Raw genomic sequence first — 13,345 nt, forward strand, 5'->3', positions numbered from 1 at the left:
TATCTATTTGAGGCACACAGGTACTCTGATGAGGGTAGGCTACCTAAAGAGCTGACTGCAATAAATGGTCTGAGCAGTGATGTCATGCAGAAAGTGAAGACAGGGCTGGGAAAATATTGTGTTCAGGGGCTGCAGATGATCCATCAAGATCTGTGAGAGCCGTCCCTAAACCAGGCTCCAACTCTGCTGCTAATGAGCTGGATCATTTGCCATCAAATATTCTTCTCCCTCGGGATGGTATTCCTCTGCTTTAATACCCACAGCTCACGTCTGAGCTGGAGTCTCCTTCTCTGGAGACTTTCAAGACATGTCTGGATGCATTCCAGCGTGACCTGAGCTACATTATGGCCCTGTCCTGCCAGGGGGGGCTGAACTTGATGATCTGTGGAGGTCCCCTCCAATTCCTAACACCCTGTGATCCTGTCAATTACAGTGGGTGCAGAGTCTGCTTGGTGTTGAGCACAGCACAATACTGGCAGGAGGGAAGCAATTCCACATGGCTAGTTGTTCACATTGCAGTTACAACTAGTGCTTGCTGTCCTGCTCAACCTCAGCCTAGCTACTACCTTCAAGAAGCAAGAAAGTTTTGTTGTCTGACAGAAAGGTTTGAAAAACCTTCCTACAATGTTCACTTATTTCTGGATGCAGATGAGCTGGAAGAGACAGGGGAAAGGAGCAGTAGGAGGGTTTTCTTCTTACTGTCTGTCTCTCAGATAGGCAGAACTTTGCTCCCTTGTGGATGTGCTAGTTCTGCATTGCCTGTGTTATGCTGATTGCTTCCTTTTAGGAAACTTTCAGGGCTGTGTTTGGTCACCTATACAGTGAAGAGTCCCAAGGATCCAGATTTCAAGGTGGTGACTACTGCCATGGTCCCACTGAATCTCTGCTGAAAACTGCAGAGGTTGCATCCAGTCTGCATTGATGTTTTTCATAGAATCATAGAATGGGTTGGGCTGGAAGGGACCGCAAAGATCACCCAGTTCCAACCCCCTGCCACAGGCAGGGACACCTCCCACTAGAACATGTTGCTCAAGGCTTCATCCAACCTGGCCTTGAGCACCTCCAGGGAGGGAGCAGCCACAACCTCCCGGTGCTACCTGTGCCAGTGTCTCACCACCCTCACTGCAAAGAACTTCCTAACATCCAGTTTCAATCTCCCCTCTGCCAGTTTAAACTCATTATTCCTTGTCCTGTCATTACAAGACCTTGTCAACAGTCCCTCCTCAGCCCTCCTGTAGGCCCCTTTGGATACTGGAAGGCCACTCCAAGGTCTCCTCTAAGCCTTCTCTCCTCCAGTCTGCAGAGCCTCAACTCTTGTAACCTGTCCTCATAGCAGATCTGCTGCAGCCCTTTCATAGAATCATAGAATCAACCAGGTTGGAAGAGACCTCCAAGCTCATCCAGTCCAACCTAGCACCCAGCCCTATCCAATCAACTAGACCATGGCACTAAGTGCCTCATCCAGTCTTTTCTTGAAGACCCCCAGGGACGGTGCCTCCACCACCTCCCTGGGCAGCCCATTCCAATGGGAAATCACTCTCTCCGTGAAGAACTTCTTCCTAATATCCAGCCTAGACCTACTTTGAGCATCTTTGTAACCCTGTTCTCTGTTCCCACATGTGGAGTGTGAAACAGCACACAGGGGTTCAGCCAAGAGCTGGAGTCACCCTGTGGCACAGTCCCTGTGAACCATCTTAATCTTCTCACAGCTGGGAATTGCCCATGAAAGGCTCTTTCTCCTCCAGTACTAATTGCCACATGTATGACTGAAGCAATCAGTAATGCCACTTAGAGGATGGGACTGATTGTTATGAGATGGCTGTAACCTGCTGGAGCTTTATGGGAAAAGATAATTTCTGAGGATGACTCATGTGGGTCTGGCTGCCACTTGGTGAAGAACATGTGGGCTGTGGCATAAATTGGCTAGATCTGTTGGGCAGCAATAGCAGAACCTGTGCAGGGAAAAGGTCGAACGATACGTGAGCTGTTCTCTCTAGTGACACACCAAAAGGAGGACATCTCAGGGCAACGTGGCCAAATGATCTGGTTAAATAAGATTTTCCTGGCAGTAAGTGAGCTGTTAGCCTAATCTTCTGGATTTCACTCTTGGGATCTTGAGCAGAGCCTTGGTGCTGCCTTGCAAACACTCACATGTTCCTGCGCTGCTATCAGAAAGGCACAAAGGACTGTGTCAGTCATGGTCTGTCTACTTCCAGCCCTTGGGACTGCTGTGGTGAGTCAGAGAGTGGTTTGGGAACAGCCTGAGAAACAAGCCTGCTTATTACTGGTTTTGCTCTTTGCAGTGTTATTTTCAAGCTAGACCCAGTTCACCAGGCAGCTACCCAATGGCAGAGCTGAGAGGTAGAAGCCAGTCAGTGGTAGGAGGCAGGGAGAGGAATTGGGAGATACAGCTCTGCTGTTTAAAGGAGTTCTGCATTTTGAAGCCAATCAGCCTCTCAACTCTAATAGCAGCCCTGGCATTGCAACCTCTCTGCTATTTAGTTCAGCACAAGCATCTGAAATTTTGGTTCTGAGCATGTCCCTAACAGCAAAAAGAAAAAGCCTCTTTAGAGTTCACAGGATGTCAGGGGTTGGAAGGGACCCAAAGAGGTCATCCAGTCCAACCCCCCTGACACAGCAGGATCATCATCTAGCTCAGGTCACAGAGGAACACATCCAGACAGGCCTTGGAATTCTCCAGAGAAGGAGACTCCACAACATCTCTGGGGAGCCTGTTCCAGTGCTTTGTAAAGAAATTCCCCCTTGTGTTGAGGTGGAACCTCCTGTGCTGCAGCGGGAGTTGAGTACATGCCCAGAATTGGGAGGCTTTGGAGGAGGGAAGTCACCTGCTTGTCATGCAGCCACCAGCACTCCTTGGCTGTCCTTGCTGCCAGCTGACAAGGAAGCTGAGTTTTAAAACACTCAGAACTCGAGAGCTTAATCAGCCAAACTCTGTGGCACCAGTGGGGCTGGGAAGGTCAAACACGTAACCTTTACCAAAGTGGGAGGTTTTGAGGACATGCACTGTTTCAGCAGGTAGAATCATAGACTCAGCCAGGTTGGAAGGGACCTCCAAGCTCATCCAGTCCAACCTAGCACCCAGCCCTAGCCAGTCATCTAGACCATGGCACTAAGTGCCTCATCCAGGCTTTTCTTGACCACCTCCAGCGGCGGTGACTCCACCACCTCCCTGGGAAGATCTGTCAGAAGATCTGGAATCTCAGCTGCTGAAGCAAAATTGTAGCTCCCTTGTTACATCTTCAGGATAAAATGTTTACGTTCTCATACTTCAGGATAGAGTATGCTGTGATTAATAGTTGCAGAGGTAAGTGCTTGAAGCCCTTGGTATGCTTAGAATACCAATCACACTCCTGAGGCTCAGGCAAAGGTAGGAATTCCTGACTGCTAATGCTACTCTCTTTGTTTGTCCTCAGTCTGATGTTTTAGGAGGCTAATATCACAAAGAAATCCTCCCTGACTGAGAAACTGGGAATACACCTCTGTCTTGGTGTGTGAATTTCACTAACACATACCTTAGAAGAGTCATATTAGGATTTTACAGGGTGATTATCATTCTGGAAACAGATTAGGCTGGGAATTTCACTGCTGCAAGATGAACTTTCCAGTCATCCAATCAACAATTTAATCACAGTGCTACAGGGAACAGCTTTAAACCCCAAATGAGTTTAAATTCAAAGGAATTGCCTAACCTGAGATTTGAGGTGACCTTATTGTGACCTCTCAGTATATTAAGGGGGCCTGCAAGAAAGCTGGGGAGGGATTTTTGGGGGTATCAAGTACTGGTAGGACTGGGGGAAATGGAACAAAGCTAGAAAGTTGTGCTGGGGGAGGTCTAGGCTGGATGTTAAGAGGAAGTTCTTTCACAGAGAGAGTGATTGGCATTGGAATGGGCTGCCCAGGGAGGTGGTGGAGTTGCTGTCCCTGGAGGTGTTCAAGCAAAGACTGGATGAGGCACTTAGTGCCATGGTCTAGTAGATTGGACAGGGCTGGGTGATAGGTTGGACTGGATGATCTTGGAGGTCTCTTCCATCCTAACTGATTCTATGAAATAGGTAGATTCAAACTGGATGTTAGGAAGAAGTTCTTCAGCATGAGGGTGCTGAGAGTCTGGAAGGGGTTGTCCAGGGACATGGGGGAAGCCTCATCCCTGGAGGTGTTTAAGGCCAGGCTGGATGAGGCTCTAGACAGCCTGATGTCGTGTGAGGTGTCCCTGCCCATGGCAGGGGGGTTGGAACTAGATGATCCTTGTGGTCTCTCCCAACCCTGACTGATTCTATGTGTGAACCTCATGCAAGAACTGGAACAAAAAGGTTGGTGGAGTGGTTTGTTAGGTGGAGAAGGAGGAATTTCTTTAAACCATATTTTGTGCTTCCTTCTAGTGGCATTTACAGCTATTAGCAGCAACTACGCAAACTCAATCAATACCACTTCAAGATGAGATGCACAGAGCTGCTAAAAATGCTCAGTTCCTCTTCACCTCAGAGCAAGCTGCTCATCTTGTTAAGATGAATAATAGATGCAAGATATTCTTAATTATTAAATGATGGATTAATTGACTTACTGCAGTACAAATGGGAAGTGGTTGTTGTATGGAGAAGTAAGCACTGATTCTGGATGAAGCTTGTGGTCACATTGCAGTGCTAATATTGAAGAATCCCTGTCCAGCTTGACACAGGTCCATTATGGCAACACTCTGTGCTGGGTTAGGAACTGGCTGGAGGGCCAAGCCCAGAGAGTGGTGGTGAATGGTGCCACATCCAGCTGGTGGCCAGTCACTAGTGGTGTCCCTCAGGGATCAGTGCTGGGCCCCATCCTCTTTAACATCTTCATAGATGACCTGGATGAGGGCATGGAGTCAGTCATCAGCAAGTTTGCAGATGACACCAAGCTGGGGGCAGATGTGGCTGGGTTGGAGGGCAGAAGGGCTCTGCAGCGGGACCTTGACTGCCTGGACAGATGGGCAGAGTCCAATGGGATGGGGTTCAATAGCTCCAAGTGCAGGGTGCTGCACTTTGGCCACAACAACCCCATGCAGAGATACAGGCTGGGGTCGGAGTGGCTGGAGAGCAGCCAGACAGAGAGGGATCTGGGGGTGCTGATTGATACCCACCTGAACATGAGCCAGCAGTGTGCCCAGGTGGCCGAGAGAGCCAATGGCATCCTGGCCTGCATCAGGAATGGTGTGGTCAGCAGGAGCAGGGAGGTCATTCTGCCCCTGTACTCTGCACTGGTTGGAGCACACCTTGAGTGCTGTGTTCAGTTCTGGGCCCCCCAGTTTAGGAGGGACATTGAGATGCTTGAGTGTGTCCAGAGAAGGGCAACGAGGCTGGGGAGAGGCCTTGAGCACAAGCCCTACGAGGAGAGGCTGAGGGAGCTGGGATTGGTTAGCCTGGAGAAGAGGAGGCTCAGGGGTGACCTTATTGCTGTCTACAACTACCTGAGGGGTGGCTGTGGCCAGGAGGAGGTTGCTCTCTTCTCTCAGGTGGCCAGCACCAGAACGAGAGGACACAGCCTCAGGCTGTGCCAGGGGAGATTTAGGCTGGAGGTGAGGAGAAAGTTCTTCCCTGAGAGAGTCATTGGACACTGGAATGGGCTGCCCAGGGAGGTGGTGGAGTCGCCGTCCCTGGAGCTGTTCAAGGCAGGATTGGACGTGGCACTTGGTGCCATGGTCTGGCCTTGAGCTCTGTGGTAAAGGGTTGGACTTGATGATCTGTGAGGTCTCTTCCAACCCTGATGATACTGTGATTGGCTGCTACTGGTTTCTGTTGGGGATGAAATTAGAAGTCCAAAATGCTGAGTTTGATCACATCTTTGGTAGCCCATCAGAGATGCTTCATTGTTTGGAGAAGCTCTGACTAGCTGGTTAATGTGTTCGTTCCGTGGCATCCAGCTCCTGCAGGGAACTCTCTATAGCAACACGAGATGGAAAGTGTTTACAAGAAGTTCACCTGAAAAGACCTCAGTTACAGTGTTTGAGATCCCCTGTGGGGATTTATAGCAGGAGTCTTCAAAGGGAGGGGAAAAAAAAAAGTGAAAGATTTGTAGGTTCAAATGAGCGAACAAAAGATCAAAGCTTCTGAGGGTCTCTTGAGTTACTGATATACTGTTGGGTTTTTTTTTTCCTTTAGACATCACAAGCTCACTTGCTCCAGGCAGAACTAATTAACTAATAAAGACAGGAGAGAATTGCTGAGGAAGGGATAGAGAACAAAAACTTACTAAGTTTTAAACAATAAAATATCTCTGCTCCATGTAATGTCTGTGATGTTGATCACTTCAGTGACAACATCCCAAAGGTATTTTGCTAACTATGCAGAAGTGCCAGGTACTGCAGGCTGTGTAGTTTCCTACTTTGAAGTTCAAACTGTGACTTTCCCAGCATTATTGCTTTTATTGGGGGGAGAGGCTTGTTTTGTAGGTGAAAGAAGTTCAGGCAATCAGACATGATCTCATCCAAAAATGCGACACACACTTCTCATGCTGCTTTGATTGAGTCCAGTACCAGTAAGCTTAGAGATGACACCAAGCTAGGAGCAGGTGCGGAGCTGTTGGAGGGTAGGAGAGCCCTGCAGAGGGACCTGGACAGGCTGGATGGGTGGGCAGAGGCCAATGGGATGAGACTGAGCAAGGCCAAGTGCAGGGTTCTGCACTTTGGCCACAACAACCCCAAGCAGCGCTACAGGCTGGGGACTGAGTGGCTGAGAGCAGCCAGGAGGAAAGGGACCTGGGGGTATTGGTAGAGAGTAGCTGAAGATGAGGCAGCAGTGTGCCCAGGTGGGCAGCAGAGCCAATGGCATCCTGGCCTGGCTCAGGAACAGTGTGGCCAGCAGGACAAGGGAGGTTCTTCTGCCCCTGTACTCAGCACTGGTCGGGCCACAGCTTGAGTGCTGTGTCCAGTTCTGGGCTCCTCAATTCAAGAGAGATGTTGAGGTGCTGGAAAGTGCCCAGAGAAGGGTGACAAAACTGGTGAGGGGCCTGGAACACAAAGCCTATGAGGAGAGGCTGAGGGAGCAGGGGGTGTTCAGCCTGGAGAGGAGAAGGCTCAGGGGTGACCTCATTGCTGTCTACAACTACCTGAAGGGAGGTTGTAGCCAGGTGGGGTCGGCCTCTTGTGCCAGGTAACCAGGAACAGAGCAAGAGGACACAGCCTCAAGCTGTGCCAGGGCAGGTTCAGGCTGGATGTTAGGAGGAACTTCTTCCCAGCAAGAGTGATTGGCATTGGAATGGGCTGCTGGGGAGGTGGTGGAGTCACTATCAGTGGAGATGTTCAAGAAAAGACTGGATGAGGCACTTGGTTAATTAGAAAGTGTTAGGTGATAAGTGGGATTTGTTGATCTTGAAGTTTTTTCCCAACCTGATTAATTCTGTGAATTCAAATGTCTCATCATGTGCAGAGACAGTGCAATGCAGACACGTTGTTACCTCCCTGGGATCATTAATACCCAATGAGGAGCACAAATCCCCCCTTTAAAGCATTACAGAGGGATAAGTCCTTCTTTGGCTGGAGCTGATGTCTTGTGTTTCCAGTTTCGTAAGTTTAGACCCTCCAGCTGGGTGATTAAGACATATTTAGCCTCGAGGATCTGCAAGGCTGTGCTCCTCTAGGGCAGCTATCTCATGCCATTTCCAGCTGTGCTGTCAAGGGTGATGGTGGCCATAGAGCAGCAAGGCAATGCCGTGCTACAGGACATGGAAGGCTCAGACTGATGCAGTGAACTGTAAGGAAATCTGTGGAGCTTCCATTGCCTCTTTCTTTGCACCAAACTCACACCTCCTCTGAGCCTTCCAGATCTCTTCAATTTGTGGTGGAGTGTCTCATGCTGGAGAATCTGATGCATGCAAGTTTCTCCAACAGCTTAGATATGTCTTTGCCCATGACAAGGGTGTGTAGATATCTCCTTTTTTACATTTCAGGTTCTCAGAGCTTTGCTTCTCTTTCACCTTTAACAAATGCTTGTGATTGTCTCCTCTAAGCCCCAGTGACATGAAATATGTTTTTCAGCCAGCCACAGCTTCTGTGATCTCTTTGCTGCTTCTGCAGCATTTTGATAGCCTTTAAGCAGTGTGTAAGCTCAGTCATGTGAGATAACTTTGTGTTTAGCAACCAAACACCTAGGCTGGATGGAGGTGACTGCTGCTGTGTGCAGCAGAAAACCAAGTAACCAAGTGCAAGAAGAATTCCAAGTGGCTCAAAAATGGCTTTGTTATGAATTATGGACTACTTCTGAGTCCTGATAATGAGAAGCACCATCTACTGTGATTCATTGTAGTCAAGCAGCATTAACTTCAGAGAGAAATGGGACAAAAGGAAAACTGCTCCCTCGGTAATGAGGTATTTTGTGTGGGCAAGTGCAGTAGCTATAATAAATTACTTTACTCTGTTCATTCAGATCTGTCCTTCTACGCCCTTTTGATGTTGAAGTGACGTACTCTAAAGTAAAAAGTTACTTAAAGAGTGTTTGATTAATCAAAGCAAGGAGTAAGAGGTGTTAATCAGAGAATATAGTCTTGAAATGTTAACAACACTTACACTGATTAAGTTTAGTGGAACAGTGAAAAATCCCAATGGAGGCAGCAGAAAGATCTCTTCACAAAGGAAAGCTTTTACAGAGTCACACAAAGTCAGGGGCTGGAAGGGACCTCCAAAGCTCCTGCAGTCCAAGCCCCCTGCCAGAGCAGGATCACCTAGAGCAGATCACACAGGAACACATCCAGGCAGGTTTTGAATATCTCCCGAGTGGGAGATTCCACAACCCCCCTGGGCAGCCTGTTCCAGGATTCTGGCACCCTCACAGGGAAAAATTCCTCTTCATGTTTGTATGAAGCTTCCTATGCCTCAGCTTCCCCCCATTGCCCCTTGTGCTGTCATTGGGCATCACCCAGCAGAACCTGGCTCCAGCCTCGTGCCACTCACCTTTTACTTCCTTATAAACATGAGTGAGGTTCCCCTGCAGTGTCCTCTTCTCCAAGCTGCACATCCCCAGCTCCCTCAGGCTCTCCTCATAACAGAGATGTTCCATTCCCTTCATCATCTCTGTGGCTCTGTGCTAGACTCTCAAGCAGTTGTGAAGCCAGGGTCACACCAATTAATGCTAAAATAAGTGATGTCCTTTGGGACAAAATAACTTCCTCTGACCTCAACCCTTCTGGGCAGCCTGTTTCAGAGTTCTGCCACCCTCACAGGGAAAAAAATCCTCCTCATGTTTCCATAAAACTTCCTTTGCCTCCACTTCCACCCAGTGCCCCTTGTCCTGTCATTGGGCAAGACCAAAGATTACCTCACTGGGAGGTATTTTATAGGAGACTGTTAATTATTTAGTAGATGAATTTAACTGCTTTTTAACTACCCTCTTTTAGCCTAGTGTTCAGTTGACCTGACAGGAAGCCCAGGGAGAAGCTCACTGGGCTAAACTCAGTCCTTGTAAATACCTGTCAGAAATTATCACACTGTATTAATTGAGAATCTATTTTAACAGGGATGTCTCTCCTTATTAATGCTGAGGGGGCATTACAGGTGACCATGTCTCTCTGGACATGTGTGTTTAGATTCAGCCAGGCTCATATGCCACATGGTGCTGTTTAATTTGAGCTGATTCAATCAATGCAGCACATTAGCCATATTATTTTAGTGTTGTCCTGTTTAAACCCTGGGCCTCTAGAAGTCACAGTATCACAGTATCATCAGGGTTGGAAGAGACCTCACAGATCATCAAGTCCAACCCTTTACCACAGAGCTCAAGGCTAGACCATGGCACCAAGTGCCAACTCCTGGGCATGGTGATGAGATGACACCATGCCATTAGCTCTTCTGCAAACTTAATGCTACAGATTAAATTGCTTCTTTCTGCCCTTGCAGTCCTCCAAATTTTGAACCACTGCCTGTTGCACAAACTTCCTCCACACCCTGCTTTCTGTTAGGCAGCAGATCACAGCATCACAGAGTGTTAAGGGTTGGAAGTGACCTCTGAAGATCATGAAGTCCAACCCCCCTGACACAGCAGGACTATAGAATCTAGTACAGATTGTGCAGGAACACATCCAGACAGAGCTTGAAAGTCTCCAGAGAAGGAGACTCCACAACCCCTCTGGGCAGCCTGTGCCAGTGCTCTGGGACCCTTACAGTAAAGAAGTTCTTACTCATGTTGAGGTGGAACCTCCTGTGCTGTAATTTGCATCCATTGCTCCTTGTCCTGTCACAGGGCACAACAGAGAAGTTTGTGCCCTCCCTCTGGACCCCCAGCCCTCAGGTGTTTGATTAGATCTCTCACTGTTCTCTTCCCCAGACCAAACAGCCCCAAGTGTCTCAGCCTCTCCTCACAGGGCAGTGTTCCAGCCCCTTCATCATCTTTGTAGGTTCCCTTGGACTCTCTCCAGTAGACTTCCGTCCCTTCTGAACTGGGGAGCCCAAAACTGAAGGCAGTATTCCAGGTGTGGTCCCACCAGGGTATCTGGTATGTACAGCAGGGGTAAGTAATGTGGGCTTAAGAGCCCTCTCTTATTATTTCTTTCTGCTGTTGAGAAAGCTCTCAGTAACCCTATCATAGAATCAACCAGGTTGCAAGAGACCTCCAAGATCATCCAGTCCAATCTATCACCTAGCCCTGTCCAAAGATCCTCTAGTTCCTATGCCTTTGTAAATCACAGAGCAAATATTGCAGGGATTACTTTTCCATCCTGGGTAATAGCAGTCACAACCAAAAGGCTTTACTTAACTTGTTTGTATCTGCAGTTATCACAATATCACACTATCACCAAGGTTGGAAGAGACCTCACAGATCATCAAGTCCAACCCTTTACCACAGAGCTCAAGGCCAGACCATGGCACCAAGTGCCACGTCCAATCCTGCCTTGAACAGCTCCAGGAGTTTTGGGGTTTCTTTTTTTGTATGTACAGTTTTAATTTCACTTCCTTCAGGTGCTGCACAGTCTGGCAGTACAGATCCATAGGGCATGATGTTTATTTTAGTAGAAACATGAACATGATTTATATATATATATATATATATATATATATAATATCCTTTTGGAGATAAAAGGAAACTTCTCTGAATGTAGAACTTGGCTCTGCTGCATAGTGATTTAAAAGGAGTGACTGGAAAGTGACATGTGTACCCTTTTAAACTTGTACAACACTGAGAGCCTTAGAAATGTTAGCATCAATTCATGTTAACACATCAAAGTGTAGTGCTGGCTGAACTCAGATCTCTCTGAAATGCTAATCTACAGCCTTAACTGTAGAGGAATGAATATACAGATGGTTCTTCTAATTGCTTGGAAAAAAAAAAGGGGATGATTCCCTTTAATGATTTCCCCTTCTTTCCAGACTGAAAGTAGTTCCAGCTCTTCCCTCCAGCTAATTTGACCATTAAAAGATGCTTTTGTCTTGCTTTCAGCTATTGAGGTCTCATCACAATTTGTTGAAGCCTCAGGAAGCCAGGCGTGAACCCAAGGCTGTGTAGGTTTGGTGCAGAGGTCATGTGAAGGGGAGTTACAACCTGGAGTATTTAAAATGAGAATGGGGGCCAGATGGTGGTGGTTGAGTATTTCCATCATCCCACGTCAGCGTGCTGATGGCTGAGGTGTGGTTTTAGGGTTAAAACAAGAGCGTCAGTCCTAAATGCAGAAAGTCATTGACCAAGGAATAGACCCCAGTTATTAAGGCTCCAGGTTGAAGTGACCCCAGAGGAGGCCATGAAGACCACAGCATCACAGGGTGTTAGAGGTTCGAAGAGACCCAAAGAGATCATTGAGTCCAACCCCACTGCCAGACCAGGACCCTACAATCTAGCTCAGGTCACACAGGAACACATCCAGACAGGCCCTGAAAGGCTCCAGAGAAGGAGACTCCACAACCTCTCTGGAGAGCCTGTGTCAGTGCTCTGTGATCCTTACAGTCCTTGTGTTGAGGTGGAACCTCCTGTGCTGCAGCTTCCATCCATTGCTCCTTGTCCTATCCCAGGGAACAAGTGAGCAGAGCCTGTCCCCCCCTTCTGACCCCCATCCCTCAGATAGTTATAAACATTTATTAGATGCTCTCTCAGTCTTCTCCAGACTAAAAAGCCCTTCTCCAGCAGATCCCTGTCCCTCCTGAGGAGACCAAAACTGATCACAGCACTTGAGATGGGGTCTCACCAAGGCAGAGTAGAGGGAGAGGAGAACTTCCCTTGATCTGTTGGACACAGATGATCAGAGATGCTCAGAGGGCTGCAGCAGCTCTGCTGTGAGGACAGGCTATGAGAGTTTGATCTGTGCAGCATGGAGAAGGCTTTGAGGAGACCTTGGGGTGGCCTTCCAGTGTCTGAAGGGGCCTACAGGAGGGCTGGGGAGAGACTGTTGACAAGGTCTTGTAATGACAGGACGAGGAGGAATGGGTTTAAACTGGCAGAGGGGAGATTGAAACTGGATGTTAGGAAGAAGTTCTTTGCAGTGAGGGTGATGAAATGATGGCACACATTGCCCAGGGAGGTTGTGGCTGCTCCCCCCCTGGAGGTGTTCAAGGCCAGGTTGGATGAGGCCTTGAGTGACCTGTCCTAGTGGGAGGTGTCCCTGCATATGGCAGGGGGTTGGAACTGGTGGATCTTTGTTGTCCCTTTGTGGTGGTTTGGCTGTTATCCACCCCCCCACACTTTAGAAGGTACCCCAGCTAACTCAGCTGGGCTCTGGGAATATAAATGAAGCTATTTATTTACAGCTAGCACAATATACAAGCAGATAGTTACAGTCTATGCAGTTATAGACAGAAATACACAAGTTAAAAGTAATACAGAAACACAACTCCCCTCCCAGAAACCTGAGTCCCCAGGAGGGGCTCTCAACCTGCACCTTCCCCCTGCCCCTCTCAACCTTACCCCAGTCTTAAGGAAGAAAAGAGGTTTAGCCAAGAGGTTAAGAATCAAGGTTAGTGGCAGTGAGGTTAGGGAGCTGCAGCTGAGTCCAGAAGCCAGCCAGAAAGTGAAGACAAAATAGAGAAAGTGTTATCTAATGTTTTCTTTCTTGCTCCCAGACCTCTCAGTGAGACTGTGAGGGAAGGAGACATAACCATTGCTTTCCTTTCACAGCCAATTATCTACTTTCTCTCACCAAAACATTCTAGCCTGCTTCAAACTAGCACACCCTTCCAACCTAAACTATTCTATGATTCTATGATTTATTGGAACCACTGCAGATATAGGATAGAATTTTGCCTTTTTTGAAAGTAAAATAGTGTGGACGTCTTCACCAAAGGCTTTGGAGGAGTTTGTTGCCCAAACAGGGAAAGGGGAGAAAGCTTAATTAGAAATTCTTGGCTTCTCTCCTTGTTTCTCAGCAAGCAGTGACATCTCAT

The sequence above is a fragment of the Pogoniulus pusillus genome, chromosome 6 (assembly GCF_015220805.1).
Source record: "Pogoniulus pusillus isolate bPogPus1 chromosome 6, bPogPus1.pri, whole genome shotgun sequence".
Lineage (NCBI taxonomy): Eukaryota > Metazoa > Chordata > Aves > Piciformes > Lybiidae > Pogoniulus > Pogoniulus pusillus.